This window comes from Ricinus communis, chromosome 3 (assembly GCF_019578655.1).
Source record: "Ricinus communis isolate WT05 ecotype wild-type chromosome 3, ASM1957865v1, whole genome shotgun sequence".
Lineage (NCBI taxonomy): Eukaryota > Viridiplantae > Streptophyta > Magnoliopsida > Malpighiales > Euphorbiaceae > Ricinus > Ricinus communis.
In genome coordinates, this window is record NC_063258.1 from 8,061,240 (window position 1) to 8,078,196 (window position 16,957).

A 16,957-nucleotide genomic window follows, 5' to 3' on the forward strand; every position below is an offset into this window, starting at 1 on the left:
ATGAAATATGCAGAAAAACAAAGTTGATAATCAAGCTAATCAATTTAGAATCTTGAAGTGTTTTAAGTGTCTTGAACATGGTCATTAGGCACCTGATTGCCCTAATAAGAGGATAATGATTGTTAGAGATGGAATTGTTGAATCTGAAAGTGAAAATGAAAATGATGACATGCCAACTTTAGAGGATGTTAGTGGTATTGAGTATGCTAAAGGGGATGTGTTAGTAGTACAATGCACACTTAATTCGCAATGTAAACATGATTAACATGGAGAGCAGCGTGAGAATTTATTTCATACTCATTGTTTAATTGCTTATAAGTTGTGTAACATGATTGTTGATAGCAGAAGTTGTACTAATGTTGCTAGTACTTTGCTTATGGAGAAATTGAAATTACCAACTACCAAACAGCTAAGGCCTTACAAGTTGCAATGGTTGAATGATAGTGGTATTGTGAAGGTAAATAAGTAAGTGCTAATTTATTTTTCCATTTGGAGATATAAGGATGAGGTGCTTTGTGATGTCGTTCCCATCAAAAATAGTTGATCGAGTATTGATATCATTCTCTGAATGATTGTAGAGGAATCTTTTAGAGGAAAGAGGAAACAACGTGAATCGAGGCATGCCCAAATATTCAAAATTCATGATTTGCATCATTGGAATCTCCATCCTTCCTTGTTCCTCTAGGCACGAGGACTCCTAGTGATGCAAGGTTTGGCGTAAGGAATCGTGGGAACACAATTAACAAGCTTGACCGGTGGCATTGGGCCTTTGCTTGATGATCAAGTAGGACGAGACGTAAACCGACGCGTATAAGGGAGAAATCATGTTGTTTTCGATTAATCCAAGCATAATACAAGCTGGAATTATGTTTGAAATATATATAATGAAGTAATTTGGGTCGGAGTATTTTTAGGTAGGCCCACGCGAATTTACCCTAATGGATATATTATTCCAATTTTCTAACTTATGGGAAATCAAGTTATGTATTATTTCAAGAACTTTGTGGACTTTATCAACACTCGTGCTAGCGAGCATAGATTTATCGCTCACATCCTTCCTTTCTTCTGTGTTCCCTATCTACCTCTGTGTCTAAAATCAATTCAGTTTGATCCTTACGCTTAGCCATATGGAAGAGACTAAGGAACTTATGATTTCTTTGCTTATCATATCTAAAATCCTACTTATATTCTCATTTTGTTTGTTTCTTTTGTGTCTCTCTTTCTAATCTCTGTCTTGTATGATGGTTTAGTTTTATTTGGGCAACATAAACAAGAGTGTGGAGTGTAAGTGCGTGGAAGCGGCAATCATAGGCACCGATCTAATGCTTCGACAAATGCGAAGAAAGAAAATTAGTTGATCGTGTATTGATATCATTCTTCGAATGATCACGAATGAATCTTTTAGAGGAAAAAAGGAATGACAAGAATTGAGGTACACCAAAATATTCTGATTCAAGATTTGCACCATTAGAATATCCATCCTTCCTTGTTCCTCTAGGCATGAGGACTCTTGATGACACATGGTTTGGTATAAGGAATCATGAGAACATAATTGACAAGGTTGACTGGTGATGCAAATAACAATACCAAGCTTCAAGACTCAAGTCCTGATCCAAGCACAAACATAGGACCGAAGCCTACACCAAGCTCGAGGGATCCTTTACACATTCAAAGTGGGCCAATTACAAGATATAAGGCCCAACGCATGAAGGTAGCTCTTAATAGACTCATTTAAGAGATTTGGGCCAAGGATATATTAACCCATGGAGAGTTAGATTTAATTAAGTCTCCTAGCCTTGTTGATTTAACTCAATATGATGGGCTTAATGAAACCAAGGATGAGCCAAATATGTGTGCACAAGGGGGAGAGCCTAATACTTGAAGAAGGAATAAAGGAAACACCACTTTAGCTTCCTATTTAGCTAAAAGGATGTGCCAAATCAATAGGAAGCATGGCAGCATGTTTCAGCTTCCTCTTTTCGCCAAATCGAAGTGTGCTTCATTAGGAAATAAATGGGCAGCCGCATATCTCCTTATTTAGGAAAATATCTTTAGTTGATTAGTAAAGTCTTCTTTAGTAAAGATTGCTTATTCAACCAATGTGCTTATTTTGTCATATAGAAAACTTTTATTTAGCATCTAATTTAGTTAATTCCTAATTAGTTTATCTTCTTTATGCTATTTAGGAGTTAAGTTTATTCTTTTCTCTATATAAACTAAGTGTAGCCATATTATTCAAGGTGAATGAATATTTTAAGTTAAACATATTTGGGAGAATTATTCTTGCTTAGTTCTTTAGAAGAACTTCAAACTTATCAAGAACTTATTCTTGTGGCGTTCAACATCGACTTATCACTCACCTTTTACCTTTCTTGAGTGTGGCATGAAGAATCTTTCTTATACCAAGGTTCAAGATACAAGTTATCTTTCGGTCAAGGTCATCAAAGTTTAGATTTAGCTTTCTTGGGAATCTTATTCAATTCCACGTGTTGGGTCTTGTCATAAGTTGCTAATATTCACATCGTTGGAATTAGAGCTAAGTCTCTAAATATGTTCTATCTATCCTTTACTTTATTGTTTTGTTTTGTTTATTGTATCTCCTACCTTTTCCTTCATTTTTTTACCATAGCCGAAACTTCTTATTGATTTCTTCTTCAAGGTTGAAACTTTGCTCAAACAAATTTCTATCCTAAAGTTATTTATTTTGCTTAAGTTTTAATTTTGTTGTTTATTGTGTTTTCTTATTGAAGTACAGAAAAATAAAAAAAATTATTTGAAAAGAAAAAGAAAGAAAAGGAGAAAAGAAAACTCAAAAAAGGAGAAAAGGCACACATTTAGGCAAATCAAGTTTGTTTGCAATTATTTTTTGAGCATTCGACATAAGTTGTTTTCTTGATTAATTATACTACTTTCACCCTACATTTTTCATACATTTAAAAATTACACATATATTGGTATTATTTCTTTTGGCCGAAACTTGTCACCTTTTAGCCTAAACAAATACTTGTCTTTTGTTGTCCATTATTTTTGTCCAAATGCCATACTATAGAATTTCTCTTAGAGTGTCGATTTTGTCCTTTTGAATATTGCACGACTTGTTTGTGATTTGATTTTATGAGTTCAACTTAAAGAATTAAAAGTGAGGATTAAGAGTGGTAAAAGGCAAGAATAGTAAGCACAAAAAAGGGAAAGAGACGAAATTTATGAAATATGAGTGTTTTAACTATTTTTAAGTGTAAACATGCAAGGGAGTGGGTGAGGTTTTGTTTTGATCTTTATTTTGCAGATTTAAATCATGTCCCAAAGCAAGGATAAAGCATCTCAGATGATGAGCCGCGAGAGGTGGATCTCAAACTCTATATGAAATCCATTCAAGGGACCTTAGAATGCCTAAATCTAAAGTTTGACAACATGGATGAAAGACTTGAGCGAGTGGAGTCCAGTTCTCGAAGAAGGCAGCCTAGGCCTTCAACAACAATCAAAGGAGGCCAAGGCATACGGATCATGATGATTACTATGTGGATGACTACAAAAAGGAGGAGAGCGGTTCTAACTTAGATTGGAACAGATTTGGGAGAGGTTGTGGAGAATGAGTTGAAAGAGGACTTAGAAGGCAAGATGGGAACTTAGGGAATATTAAAATGAAAATCCTTTCATTTCAAGGCAAGAACGACATAGAGCTTTATTTTGAATGGGAAAAGAAGGTTGAGCTAGTATTTGATTACCATGACTATTTTGAAGAGAAGAAGGAGAAGCTAGATGTGGTTGAGTTCAGTGATTATGTTGTGGTTTGGTGGGACCAACTTGTGCTTTCAAGGTGACAAAATTGTGAAAGGTTGATTTCCATATGGGAGGAGATGAAGAGGGTCATGAAAAAGAGGTTTGTTCCTTCTCACTATTATAGAGAATTGTATAAGAAATTACAAAGTCTTGTGCAAGGATCTAATAGTATGGAGGACTACCATAAAGAGATGGAAATAGCCATGATAAGGGCTAATGTGGAAGAGAATAGAGAGGCTACTATGGCTCGATTCTTACATGGTTTGAATCGAAATATTGCTGATGTGATTGAATTGTACCATTATGTGGAACTTGAAGATATGGTACATATGGCCACTAAAGTGGAGAGGTAACTCAAGAATTAAAGAAACTCTAACATATTGAATTCGTCTTCTACATCCATATGGAAATTGAATTAGAAGAAGGAAGAAGCCAAAGAAAGGCCAGGATATGGAAAGCCAAAGGATGCAAAAGAGTTCACTATAAAAACTACCAATAAGGCCGAGACACCTTATTCAAGGACAAGGGACATCAAATGCTTTCGGTGCTTGGGGTTAGGACATGTAGCTTTTCAATGTCCTAACAAAAGAGCCTTGAACTTGAAGAATGATGGTGGACCGAGAATGAGGAAGAGGAAGATATGCTGCCACTTGAGGATTCAAGTGATACTGAGATGCCCATAAGTGGATAGATGTTGGTGGCACGAAGAGCCTGAGTGCACATGCCAAAGTAGGTTGGCACAATCATACCAACATCAATTGGAGGAATAACAACGCCCAGAAACCACCAGATTTTTAGAGATTGCATCAGTAACAACCTCAGCAGCAGGCTGGTCCATCCCAACTACCTCCACCTCAGGAGAAGAAGCCTAATCTCGAGGAGTTGGTGATGAAGTTTGTGTCCTCTACTGACAATAGGTTCCAATAGACGGACAATGCACTTAGGAATTAGCAAGCCTCCATTCAAAATTTGGAGAACTAGATAGGCCAGATTTCTTAGATGTTGGCTAAGAGACAGCCAAGGACGCTCCCTAGCACTACAGATTCTAATCCGAGGGAGCACTATAAGGCTATTACCTTCCGATTAGGTAAGCAATTATCTAGTTCTTTTCCTATAGCTGATGATTATGATATTGCTATGCAGGATGAGCCTGTCAGGAAGGAGATAAAGCTTGAGGAGATAGAGCCTGGGAGAGCTAAGGATAAGAAGAAGAGTCCTATGAAAGAGTACCAGCCACCTATCCTATACCTTGCACGATTGAAGCAGGAAAAGGTTGACTAGCAGTTTTGTAAGTTTCTAGACCTTTTTAAACAACTGCGCATTAACCTTCCTTTTGTTGAGGCTATTTCGCAGATGCCAAAGTACGCAAAATTCTTAGAGATATTGAGCAACAAGAGGAAGCTGGAGGACTTGGGATTTGTGACCCTAAACGAGGAGTGCTCCGCCATTCTACAAAACAAGCTACCTGTTAAGAGGCGTGATCCAGGGAGTTTCATTGTACCCTGTATTATTGGTGAATTACCTGTTAGTGGTGCTTTAACTGACTTAGGAGCTAATATTAACTTGATGCCCACTAGCTTGTTTGATAGACTTGGTTTGAGTGATCTTAAACCCACTAGGATGAGCATGCAATTAGCAGATAGGACTATTAAAATTCCTAGGGGTAAAGTTGAGGATGTGCTTGTTAAGGTAGACAAGTTCATATTTCCTATTGATTGCATTGTCATGGATATGGAGGATGAGAGTACTGTGCCACTAATCTTATATAGACCTTTCCTTGCAACATTTAGGGTTGTTATAGATGTTTGTGATAGGAAGCTCCAACTTAGGGTAGATGATCAAACTATCACCTTTGACTTAGAGACTTCCATGAGACATTCTTTAGACCATGATGATACTATATTTTCTATGGATATCTTGTATGATGTTGTTGAGTCTCATATGCAGGAGATTTTGCTTGATGATCCTTTACAGGTTGCATTGCAGGGAGATGAGAAGGAGTTGTCCAATGAGCAAGTGTTGGAGCAACTCGCTTGTTTACTGGCTAGTGAGTCCAGCCGTTATACTGACCTATTTATTTCTCTTGACAGGTCAGAGGTACAGAAGGTGAGACCTTCTATTGAGGATCCCTCAGTCCTAGAGTTGAAGGAATTGTCAAAGCACTTGAGTTATGCCTACTTGGATGAGGTAGAGAGGCTGCCAGTTATTGTTGCAGCAGACTTGACTCCTGAGGAGAAAGAAATGACTTTATCCTTTCTTAGGAAGTATCCTACGGCCTTTACATATAAAGTTGCTGACATTCCTGGAATCAACCCTAGTTTTTATTTGCACAAGATTCTGATGGTGGATAGTTTCAGGCCAGTGGTGTAGCCATAGAGACGACTTAACCCGAACATGAATGAGGTGGTGAAAAAGAAGGTAATTAAACTTCTTAACTCAGGTTTGATTTATCCCATATCTGATAGCTCTTGGGTGAATCCTGTGCAGGTTTGTGCCAAAGAAAGGAGGGATGACTGTGATAAAAAATGAGAAGGACGAGTTGATACCGACTAGGACATTAAACGGTTTTTGGGTTTGCATCAATTATAGGAGGCTCAACGATGCAACCCGGAAGGACCACTTTCCCATTCCATTCATTAATCAGATGCTTGAGTGTCTAACAGACCATATGTTTTATTGTTTTCTTCATGGCTTTTCAGGTTATTTCCAGATACCAATTGCACCTGAGTACCAAAAGAAGACAACCTTTACTTGCCCTTATGTTACGTTTGCATACAAGAGGATGCCATTTGGTTTATGCAATGCACCTGCTACTTTTCAGAGGTGTATGATGGCGATCTTCCACGATATGATAGAGGAGTCTATAGAGGTTTTCACAGATGACTTCTCAGTGTTTGGTAATGCTTTTTCACATTGTTTGTCTAATTTAGAGCGTATGCTTGCACGTTGTTTTGAGGCAAAGTTAGTTCTTAATTGGTAAAAATGCCATTTTATGGTGAGAGAGGGTTTTTGTTAGGGCATAAGATTTCACATGCAAGGATGGAGGTAGATAGAGCTAAGATAGAGACCATATCGAAGTTGCCACCCCCTAGTTCTGTTAAGGCTGTTAGGAGCTTTCTTGGGCATGCTGGCTTTTATAGGAGATTCATTAGGAATTTTTCTAAAATAGTGATAGGCTATTTGTGTAGCTAAAATCTAAGGCAGTGAACCTCGGGAAAGGGTGATCTTAAAACTACTACAGCGTCTTATGTTATCTAATCAATGGAGTTATTATGCTATGATTAAATATGAATAAATGGTTAACTAAGTGTCAAATAATCTGAAAGGAATTAGGAAAACAATCGAAGGAAAAAGCAAACCCTAGGGGACCTAATCTAGTTGGATTTTAGTGAAGATAGAGATTATATTGATTACTAATTGCAATTACCCATGGACGAATTCTTAACTGAATTTAGTCTCCCTCTCGAGATAACCAAATTCCTAAACCTAATAACCTAAAGTTGGAATTTCTTCCTAACGATCGATTATTAAATTAGCATTAAGCTTTAACTTGCCTCTATTAAGCTTAGTTAATTCTTAATCTGGCTAGTCAATTACCCTTATCTCTAAGTGATCATTAACTACTTGATATTCAAATTTCCAATTACTAAATGAATTTCTCAATTACATAAAGCAATCTAAATACCACAACTCACAACATCTTATGAATAATGTGATTTCTCATTAATAATGAAAGCAAGAAGAGACAAGCATTGATAATCAAAATCTCATAAGCATTAAAATCAATCCAACAACATAGGAACCCCAATGGATTTGACAAATTTAGTTACTCATACTAAATTGAAGGCATGTACACCCTTTTTCTTCAAGTTGGATGAAAAACCTTAAATTCCCAATTCATAATGATAAACCCTAATTTGCCTTTTGAATGCTCCCAAATCTCCTCTTGATCTTCAATTTGATGTTAAAACAAATGTAATCCTTTTTTCAATAAATGAAATGGTCTTCTAAGGTCGAGTATTGAAGTTTGGAAAAAGATGGCTTAAGCTTGTATATGTGAAATCAAGTCAGAAAATTGAACCCTAATTCAACAAATTAGTTTTGCCTATATAAATCTTTCAACACGGTTGTGGCCATGCTGGACCTCAACGTTCCGCAACTCACGACTTCTTCCTGGCCGTGCCCTAGTCGGTGTTGAGCCGCCACGGACCGTGGTAGAGGCCGTGGTAGCTTCAGAAACCGTGCCAAAATGGCACTCTTGAAGGGCAACTATTTGATGGTTCAGCACAGCCAAAGTCCAGGTCGTGCTCAACCTTGGAATGCTAGTCCTTGCTCAATTTGATGGATTCTGGTCCATAATTGCGCGTATTTCCCTCGATTACTGATAAAAATATTTAGGGGTGCCTCGATTCTCGTAGTTCCTTCTTTTTATTAAAAGATTCATTGACAATCATTTTGTGAATGATATCAATACTCGATCAACTAACTTTCGTTCTTCACATTCATCGAAGCATTAAATTGGTGCCTATGATTGCCGCTTCCACACGCTTTGACTCAACAGTCGTGTCTATGCTCCCCAAATAAAACCAAACCATCATACTAGACGAAGAGGCATTGATATGCATTGTTTTATACATGTTTATATGCCCAATTACTTCTATTTCTGTGCATAGTTATCTTATTTTATGCCAAAATTACCTGTGTTTTGGTTCCTTTTATGTTTCAGGTGATTATTGATGGACATTATCAGTAGTTGAGGGAAATACGTGCAAATATGGACCAGAATCCATCAAAACTGAGCAAGGGCTACCATTTCAAGGTTGAGCATGGCCTAGACTCTAGCCTTGTTGAACCATCAACATTTAACCCTAAGGAGTGTCATTTTGGAAAGGTGTCCGAGGCCACCACGGCCTCCATCACGACCCATGGTGGCTCAGCACCAGCGAGGGCACGGTCGGGAAGAAGGCCTAATTTGTGGGACTTGAAGGTGCAGCACGGCCTGGACTTTGCCCCTGCTGATCAGCATGGGCTTGACCATGGCCGTGCTGGGACAATTAAATAGGCAAAATCAAATTATTTTGCTAGGGTTTGATTTTCTGAATTGATTTTTCACATACAGGCACGAGCCACCTTTCGTCTATTGAAGGACGAATTCTATTGGTTTAAACATCACATTGAAGATCAAGAATGGATTTGGAGGCATCCAAGAGGCAATTTAGGGTTCATCATTCAGATTTGGGAATTTAGGGTTGTTCATCTGACTTGAAGAAGAAGGGTGTACATGTTTTCAATTTGCTTTTCTGTATTTGTTCCTTAGTTTGTGTTACTTATTAGCATGAGTAGCTAGAACTATTGAACCCATTATGGTTCCTATGTTGTTGGATTGCATTTACTGTTTGTGAGACTTTGATTATCAATGCTTGTTTTCTACTTGTTTTCATTATTAATGAGAAATCGCATTATTCATGAGACGTTGTGAGTTGTAATGTTTAGATTGCTTTATGTAATTGAGAAGTTCATTTAGTAATTGAAAATTTGAATAGCAAAAGTAGTTAATGATCACTTAGAGATAAGGGCGATTGACTAGCCGGATTAGAAATTAACAACTCTTAATAGTAGTGGATTTAATCTTAAGGCTAACCTAAAATCAATCGTTAGGAAGAGATTCCATCATTTTGGTTCTTAGGTTTAGAGATTCCCTGTTCTCGAGAGAGAAATCAAATTCAATTTAGAATCAGCTCATGGGTAATCACACTTGGTAATCAATATAGTCTCTACCTTCACTAAAATCTAACTAGCTTAGGTCCCCTTTGGTTTGCTTTTTCCCTTGATTGTTTCACGAAATCTTTTTAGACTGTTTGACATTTAATTAATCACTTAGCTTGCAGCTAATCATTGAATAGTAACTTCATCGATTTTGTTGAGGTTAGATATCATAAGACACTGTAGTAGTTCTAGGATCACCCTTTTCTGAGAATAAAACCTTGATAATTGCCATTAGTGCTAGTATGCATCGATAGGTTCACTGCCTTAGATTGTAGCTACATAAATAGCCTATCAAGTTTTTAGCACCGTTGCCGGGGAACTTTTATGTGAACTAGAGTGAACTTTGTTTGTGTTAATGTAGCCATTTTTATTTTATTTCTTTTCATTTCTATTTATTCTTTATTATTTTATTCAATTCTATTTTCTTTGGTTGCTGCCTCTTAATTTCAGGTAGTTTATGACTAGGAGCTCTAATCCTACTCTTGTAGACCTTCTTGTTGAACTATATCAATCCCTCTATATTTTGAGGAAGCATATGCAAGAAGAAAAGGAGGCGCTGATAGAGATTGAAACCCTTGTGAATAGACCAGCAAGGATGGGAGACAAACAACCAGGCTGCAGATGAAAATAGGACAATATACGAGTTTGCTAGACCTTCTCTTGAGGGGACACAAACGAGTATATTGCCACCACCTGTGGCAGCCAATAACTTCTAAATAAAGCCGAACGTGATACAAATGGTCTAAAATAGTGTACAATTTTGGGGACTACCGAGTGAGGACCCAAACGCTCACATAGCCAACTTCTTGGAGATTTGCGATATCTTCAAGATAAATGGAACGACTGATGATGCCATTTGGTTGAGGCTGTTTCCTTTTTCTTTGAAGGACCGAGCGAAAAGATGGCTGCAGTCACTCCCAGCCAACACTATTATGACATGGAGATCTTTGGCTGAGAAGTTTTTGTATAAGTACTTTCTTTCTGCTAAAACTACTAGATTGAGAAATGATATATCTTTTTTTTGTGCAGTTCGATGGCGAGAGCATGTATGATGCTTGGGAGCGGTACAAAAGCTTGCTCTGATGTTGCCCATACCACGGACTACCAGTATGGATGCAGGTTCAGACCTTCTATAGCAGTTTGAACCTTGATACTAGGCAAATGGTAGATGCTGCAGCAGGTGGGGCCCTGAACAGTAAGATGCCGAAGCAAGCACAAAATCTGATAAAGGAGATGGCCATGAACAACTACTAGTGGCATTCCTCTAGGAGTCGGCTAGTTAAGCAGGGAGTGGTCAACCAGCTAGACTCCACAGCAGCCTTGGCAGCTCAAGTGGAGCTTCTGACAAAGAAATTAGACCAGCTTCAGATGTCGGTTCATGCAGCCCAGATAAGCTGCGAGTTCTGCGGTGGCCCGCACTATAGTGCAAACTGTAATGTAGGAGGTATGTTTACTTCACCTTCCAATTCTTCATCATCTATTATTTCTGCTGACCTTGAACAGGTAGACTATATAGGTAATGCACCTAGACATCATAACAACCTGTACAACAATACATACAATCTCGGTTGGCAAAATCATCCCAACTTCAGTTGGAAGAATAACAGCGGCCAGAGACCATGATGTGCATCATTTTATACATATCTATATGTCTAATTGTTTACATTTTTATGCATAGTTATCTTGTTTTATGCCAGAATCACCTGTGTTTTGGTTCCTTTCATGTTTCAGGTCATTATCGAGGGACATTATCAGTAATTGAGGGAAATACGCACAATTACGGACCAGAATCCATCTAATTGAGCAAGGACTAGCATTCCAAGGTTGAGCACGGCCTGGACTCCAACCGTGCTGAACCATCAATTAGTTACCCTTCAAGAGTGCTATTTTGGCACGGTTTTTGAGGCCATCACAGCCTCCACCATAGCCCGTGGTGGTACCACACCGGTTAGGGCATGGCGAGGAAGAAGTCGGGAGTTGCAGAATGCGGAGGTCCAACACGGCCTGGACTCCGCCCGTGCTGATAAGCACGGGCTTGAGCATGGCCGTGCTGAAAGATTTATATAGGCAAAAATGATTTATTGAATTAGGGTTCGATTTTCTAACTTGATTTCACATATACAAGCTTAAGCCATCTTTTTCCATACTTCAATACTTGACCTTAGAAGATCATTTCGTCTATTGAAGGAAGGATTACATTGGTTTTAAAATCAAATTGAAGATTAAGAGGAGATTTAGAAGCATTCAAGAGGCAAATTACGGTTTATCATTTTGAATTGGGAATTTAGGATTTTTATCCAACTTGAAGAAGAAGGGTGTACATGCCTTCAATTTACTTTTATGAATCTATTCTTTACTTTTTGTTGCTTATTAGTATGAGTAACTAAATTTGTTAAACCTATTGAGGTTCCTATGTTGTTGGATTGATTTTAATGCTTATGAGATTTTGATTGTCAATGCTTGTCTCTTCTTGCTTTCATTATTAATGAGAAATCACTTTATTCATGAGATGTTGTGAGTTGTGGTATTTATATTGCTTTATGTAATTGAGAAATTCATTTAGAAATTCGAAATTTGAACAGTAAGAACTGGTTAATGATCACTTAGAGATAAGGGTAATTGACTAGCCAGATTAAGAATTAACAAAGCTTAATAGAGGCAGGTTAGAGCTTAATGATAATTGAATAATTGATCGTTTGGAAGAGATTCCAACTTTAGGTTATTAGGTTTAGGAATTCGGTTATCTTGAGAGGGAGACCGAATTCAGTTAAGAATTCGTCCATGAGTAATTGTAATTGGTAATCAATATAATCTCTATCTTCACTAAAATCCAACTAGCTTAGGTCCCCTAAGGTTTGCTTTTTCCTTCGATTGTTTTCCTAAATCCTTTCAGATTATTTGACACTTAGTTAATCGTTTGTTCATATTTAATCATCGCATAATAACTTCATTGATTTTGTTAAGGTTAGATAACATAAGACGCTGCAGTAGTTCTAGGATCACCCTTTCCTGAGAAAATGACCTTGATACTCACTATTTGTGCTAGTCTGCATCGATAGGTTCACCGCCTTAGATTTTAGCTACACAAATAGTTTACCAGACCACTCAGTTTTCAGAGGTTGCATCAGCAACAGCCGCAACCGCAAGCTGGTCCACCCCAACTACCTCCACCTCAGGAGAAGAAGCCTAATCTTAAGGAGTTGGTAATGATTGTGTCCTCTACCGATAACAAATTTCAGTAGACAGATAGCACACTTAGGAATCAGCAGGCCTCCATTCAGAATTTGGAGACTTAAATAGGCCACATTTCTAGGATGTTGGCTGAGAGGCAGCCAGGGACTCTGCCTAGCACTACAGAGCCCAACACGAGGGAGCATGTGAATGCAATCATGTTGCAGTCAGGTAAACTTTTTCCTGGTCCTTCTTCTGTTTCTAACACTAATGCTGATGCGCAGGTAGATTCAAGTAGGGAAGTTGAAGCTACCAAGGTAAAGGAACTAGAGAAGGAAGAGGCAAAGGAGATTCCACTAAGGGAATACGAGCCCAAAATCCCATACCCTGCTAGATTAAAGCAAGCGCAAGTCGAGTAGCAGTTTGGTAAATTTCTGGATATTTTTAAATAATTGCATATAAATTTACCTTTTGTTGAAGTTATTTTGTAGCTGCCTACGTATGTGAAGTTCTTAAAGGAGATTCTTAGCAATAAGAGAAAGTTTGAGGACTTGGCGTGCGTGACGCTAAACGAGGAATGTTTGGCAATTTTCCAGAACAAGTTATCAGAAAAGCGACATGATCCAGGGAGTTTTACTATTCCTTGTGTTATAGATAACTTATCTGTGAATGATGCCTTAGCTGATTTAGGGGCTAGAATTAATGTAATTTCATACAGCCTGTCTGTAAAATTGGTCTGGGAAAGACCAAACCCACTAAGATGAGTATACAATTAGCTGATAGATCTGTTAAGTATCCTAAGGGTATTATAGAGAATGTGCTGGTAAAAGTCAATAAATTTATATCTCCTATCAATTTGTGATCTTAGACATGGACGGTAAGAGTAGTGTACCCTTAATTCTAGGAAGACACTTTTCTTGCAACATCTAGGGCAATAATAGATGTTTGTGATGGAAAGTTAAAACTTAGGGTAGGGGATGAGACTGTCACCTTTAACTTGCATAATCCTATAAGCCAGTCTTTAGATCATAATAATGTTGTGTATGTTGTTAATGTAATTGACGATGATATTGAGACAAAGTTGCATGAAGTGTTATTTGAAGACCCTCTACAAGTCATCTTGCCAAGGGGAGAAAAGCATAAGCTATCAAATGACGAAGTGTTAGAGCAGCTTGAATTTATTTTAGCAAACGAGCCAAGCAGCAATACTGATGAGTTTACTATGATTGACAGGATAGGTATGCAGAAGTTGAGGCTATCACTTGAGGAACCGCTAGTTCTCGATTTGAAAGAGCTTCCACAGCATCTTCACTATGCGTATATGGATGAGGATAATGGGCGGCAGACTTGACAACCGAGGTGAGGGAAATGACATTGCCCCCTCGAAGAAAGTACCTAAAAGCAGCTACTTGAAGGACTGTTGACATTTTGAGGACCCATAACTTGGCAGTTCAATCACAGCAAATGTCAAACCCGCACATGCAGGGAGTTATCACCGAGTCTAGCTGAATGACTCGAGAACCAGAAAGAAGATCTTTTGGGAGGCATTCCCATATTTAGCTTTACATCTTTTTTTGGTTTATCAGTCGTTTGCATGTTTGATGGTAGTCAGAGCACTTGCTTAGTGACTAAACCTAATTGTTTGAAGCTAGGGTTTTAATAACTTAAGTCAGATATTTGGTGATTGGTGAAGATGAGCTTCCTTGTTTGATACATTTTTACTTGAATTATAGCCTAAATGTGTACGTATGTGTGTTGAATGCAGGTAGGGAGTTTGCCGGTTTGAGATGTTGAAGAAAGGCTTGGATTTCAGTGGTTTGCCATGGTGTCCATGGGCATCACAAGTTGGATCCAGCACTGCCGGAGTCCTATCCGTGATGAACATGCATTGGTCCGCACAGCCGCGCCCTTGCCCGTGATGGACATGTACGTAGCGCACACTCAAAATCGGTCGTCCACCACGGCTTCTAAAGGCACCACGGGCGGCAACACCAGGATATGGTGACCAGCACGGCCACGCCCTCGCCCGTGGTGACCTTGCACATGTAGGATGCTTCAGGGTTCAGCACGGGCCGAGTCCAGGCCATGCTGACTAGCACGGTCATGCCCTCGCCCTTGCTGAACCCCGTGACTATAAAAGCAAGCCATTTCAAACCTCTTCCAACTTTTCCCTATTTAAAGTTCTAAGGTGTTTTTCTTCTTCTTCTCGATTTTTCTTACCTGTCACGACAATTTCAAGTAAGATTGTTCGCCTTTTGCTTTTTATTTGGTTAAGTTTGATTGCTTATGTATTCTTTTTTATTTAGGACTCTTTTTGATATGCTGTAGTAGTTGTCAATATTTATTGCCTTGATTGGTTTATTTTTTTTTTTATTTACACTGCTTGAGTTTGATTTGGATTATATTTAGCTCAAATTAGTTGTTGTATTTGTGTGATTTTTAATAATGACATGCTAAGTGTGGGGTTCGAGAGTAGTAAAGTTAATTTATGGCATTCTATTTTGATAAATTGATAGCATAAATTCTATTTATTTGGTGCATAATACTGTGGGCTGGAATGCCATTGTGAATTGTTTTTCTACAGGAAAATGAGGCTTTAGTCTTAATTTTAAGCCTAAAGTTTTCTGTTAATCAAATTATAGCCATTATTCATTCTCTAGGCTATACAACACCGTAAAAAGCTTGACATGGGATATTTGTTGGCTCGTCACGTCCATTCCTTCATAGTCGACGCTTAGAAGAAGATGCACTAAAAGACTGGATGTACTGGACGACTGTCTGGCCGAGCTTTCTCAAATTGGTGAAATGACACCATTAGGGGTTAGACAGATGATCACGGCCACTCGAAACCCACATGGCATTGAGTACAGGCTCGTCAGTGAAATAGTTAAGGAGGCTAGAGAGGCAGCAGCTCAAGGAGCCCAAGACCCTACGGTTGAGATTCTAGATGTTAGGATTCCCAACCGAGCCATAGTATTTATGCTTACGTCTAGAGCTTCCTCTTCTTACTCTACAGGGACATCGAGTGCCTCGATTAGTGTCATCAACCGACTGATCGAGTTTCAGGATTTCACAGAGCAAGACTATACCCAGCTCACAGCCATGCAAAGGAGTTTGGTCAATTTCAAGATGAGACTATGGCACAGCCTGTGGGTTAAATGATATGCTCCAGCCTTATACATGGATCGATAGCAGCCACCCGATTTTGACCTAACGGCAAGCAGATAAAAGATTGCGATTCTGAGCATAAAATCAGCGATTCATCGATGACATGGAGTTTGATTTAACAGGTTGTTTCACAAATCTTGTGCTACCACCATCGCCCCCTCCTTCAGTGCCTTCCCTTGCTCTTCACCCTCCAGCCAGAGAGGATGTGCCTTCGGCAGACTACCAGTAGTGACAAAAATTTATGTTCTATTTCTTTTCCTTTTACTTTTTATTTTGTTTCTTTATTTTTATTTTTTTATTTCATTTTTCTTTCATCTTATGTTATTTTAGTGGAACACTTTGCCTTGCCTTTATACTATGTAAATTTAATATGATCTTCAATCTTCTTATGTGCTAGATATGTTATATACCCATTTTTTCTAAACTAAGGGTGGTGTTATACTCAAGTATGGGGTGGGCATCTGTGATTTTATTATCCATTGATTGTTTAGGCAATGATAATGGACTATTCTTAGGATGTTAGGACCTAGGTTCTTCATGACGTTTAAGTTTAGTTTATTCTTTTGTAATTAATGACTTAATTCACATACTAATAATTGATTGTCCCTCTTGACTTTTGTTCTTGGAAAGCAATTTCACTGTATTCAATATGTCAATTTGGCCAGGTTAAACTGGTGTTGCTTGAGTTCCTTGCAAATTTACAGCCTTTATCTTTGAACTTTGATTATGCCAATCTCTTATATAATTTATGTGATGATTTAATTGATAAGTCTGGGAACCAGTTGCAAATTTTAGCCACTTTAAATGTGAGTTTTTAAACCAAAATTTGAGCATTCATTGCAAATTGTGCTCATAATTTTTCTTGTTTGAGTGTGCACTGTACTTAATGTTGTTTCTAGAACTTGCTCTGTAATACTTGTTGAGGTTATATGAAACTTTTGAATACCATTAGATGATTTGGGAAACTTAGGCTTCACCACATCTGGCCATAAGCCTACCCTTTATTTCCATTAGTCAGCCAGTTTTGAGGCTTAACCTTTTCTTCATGATTTGCACCTATACACTACATCTA

The 16,957-nt window shown here is 38.2% G+C and overlaps 1 non-coding gene across 1 annotated transcript; it reads right to left on the reverse strand.

Annotated features, from left to right (window-relative positions):
• Nucleotides 1-10,541: 10,541 nt before the first annotated feature.
• On the reverse strand, nucleotides 10,542-10,649 carry LOC112535367. Its single transcript, XR_003079522.2, has one exon. It is a non-coding gene; the product is annotated as a small nucleolar RNA R71 (small nucleolar RNA).
• Nucleotides 10,650-16,957: the final 6,308 nt, after the last annotated feature.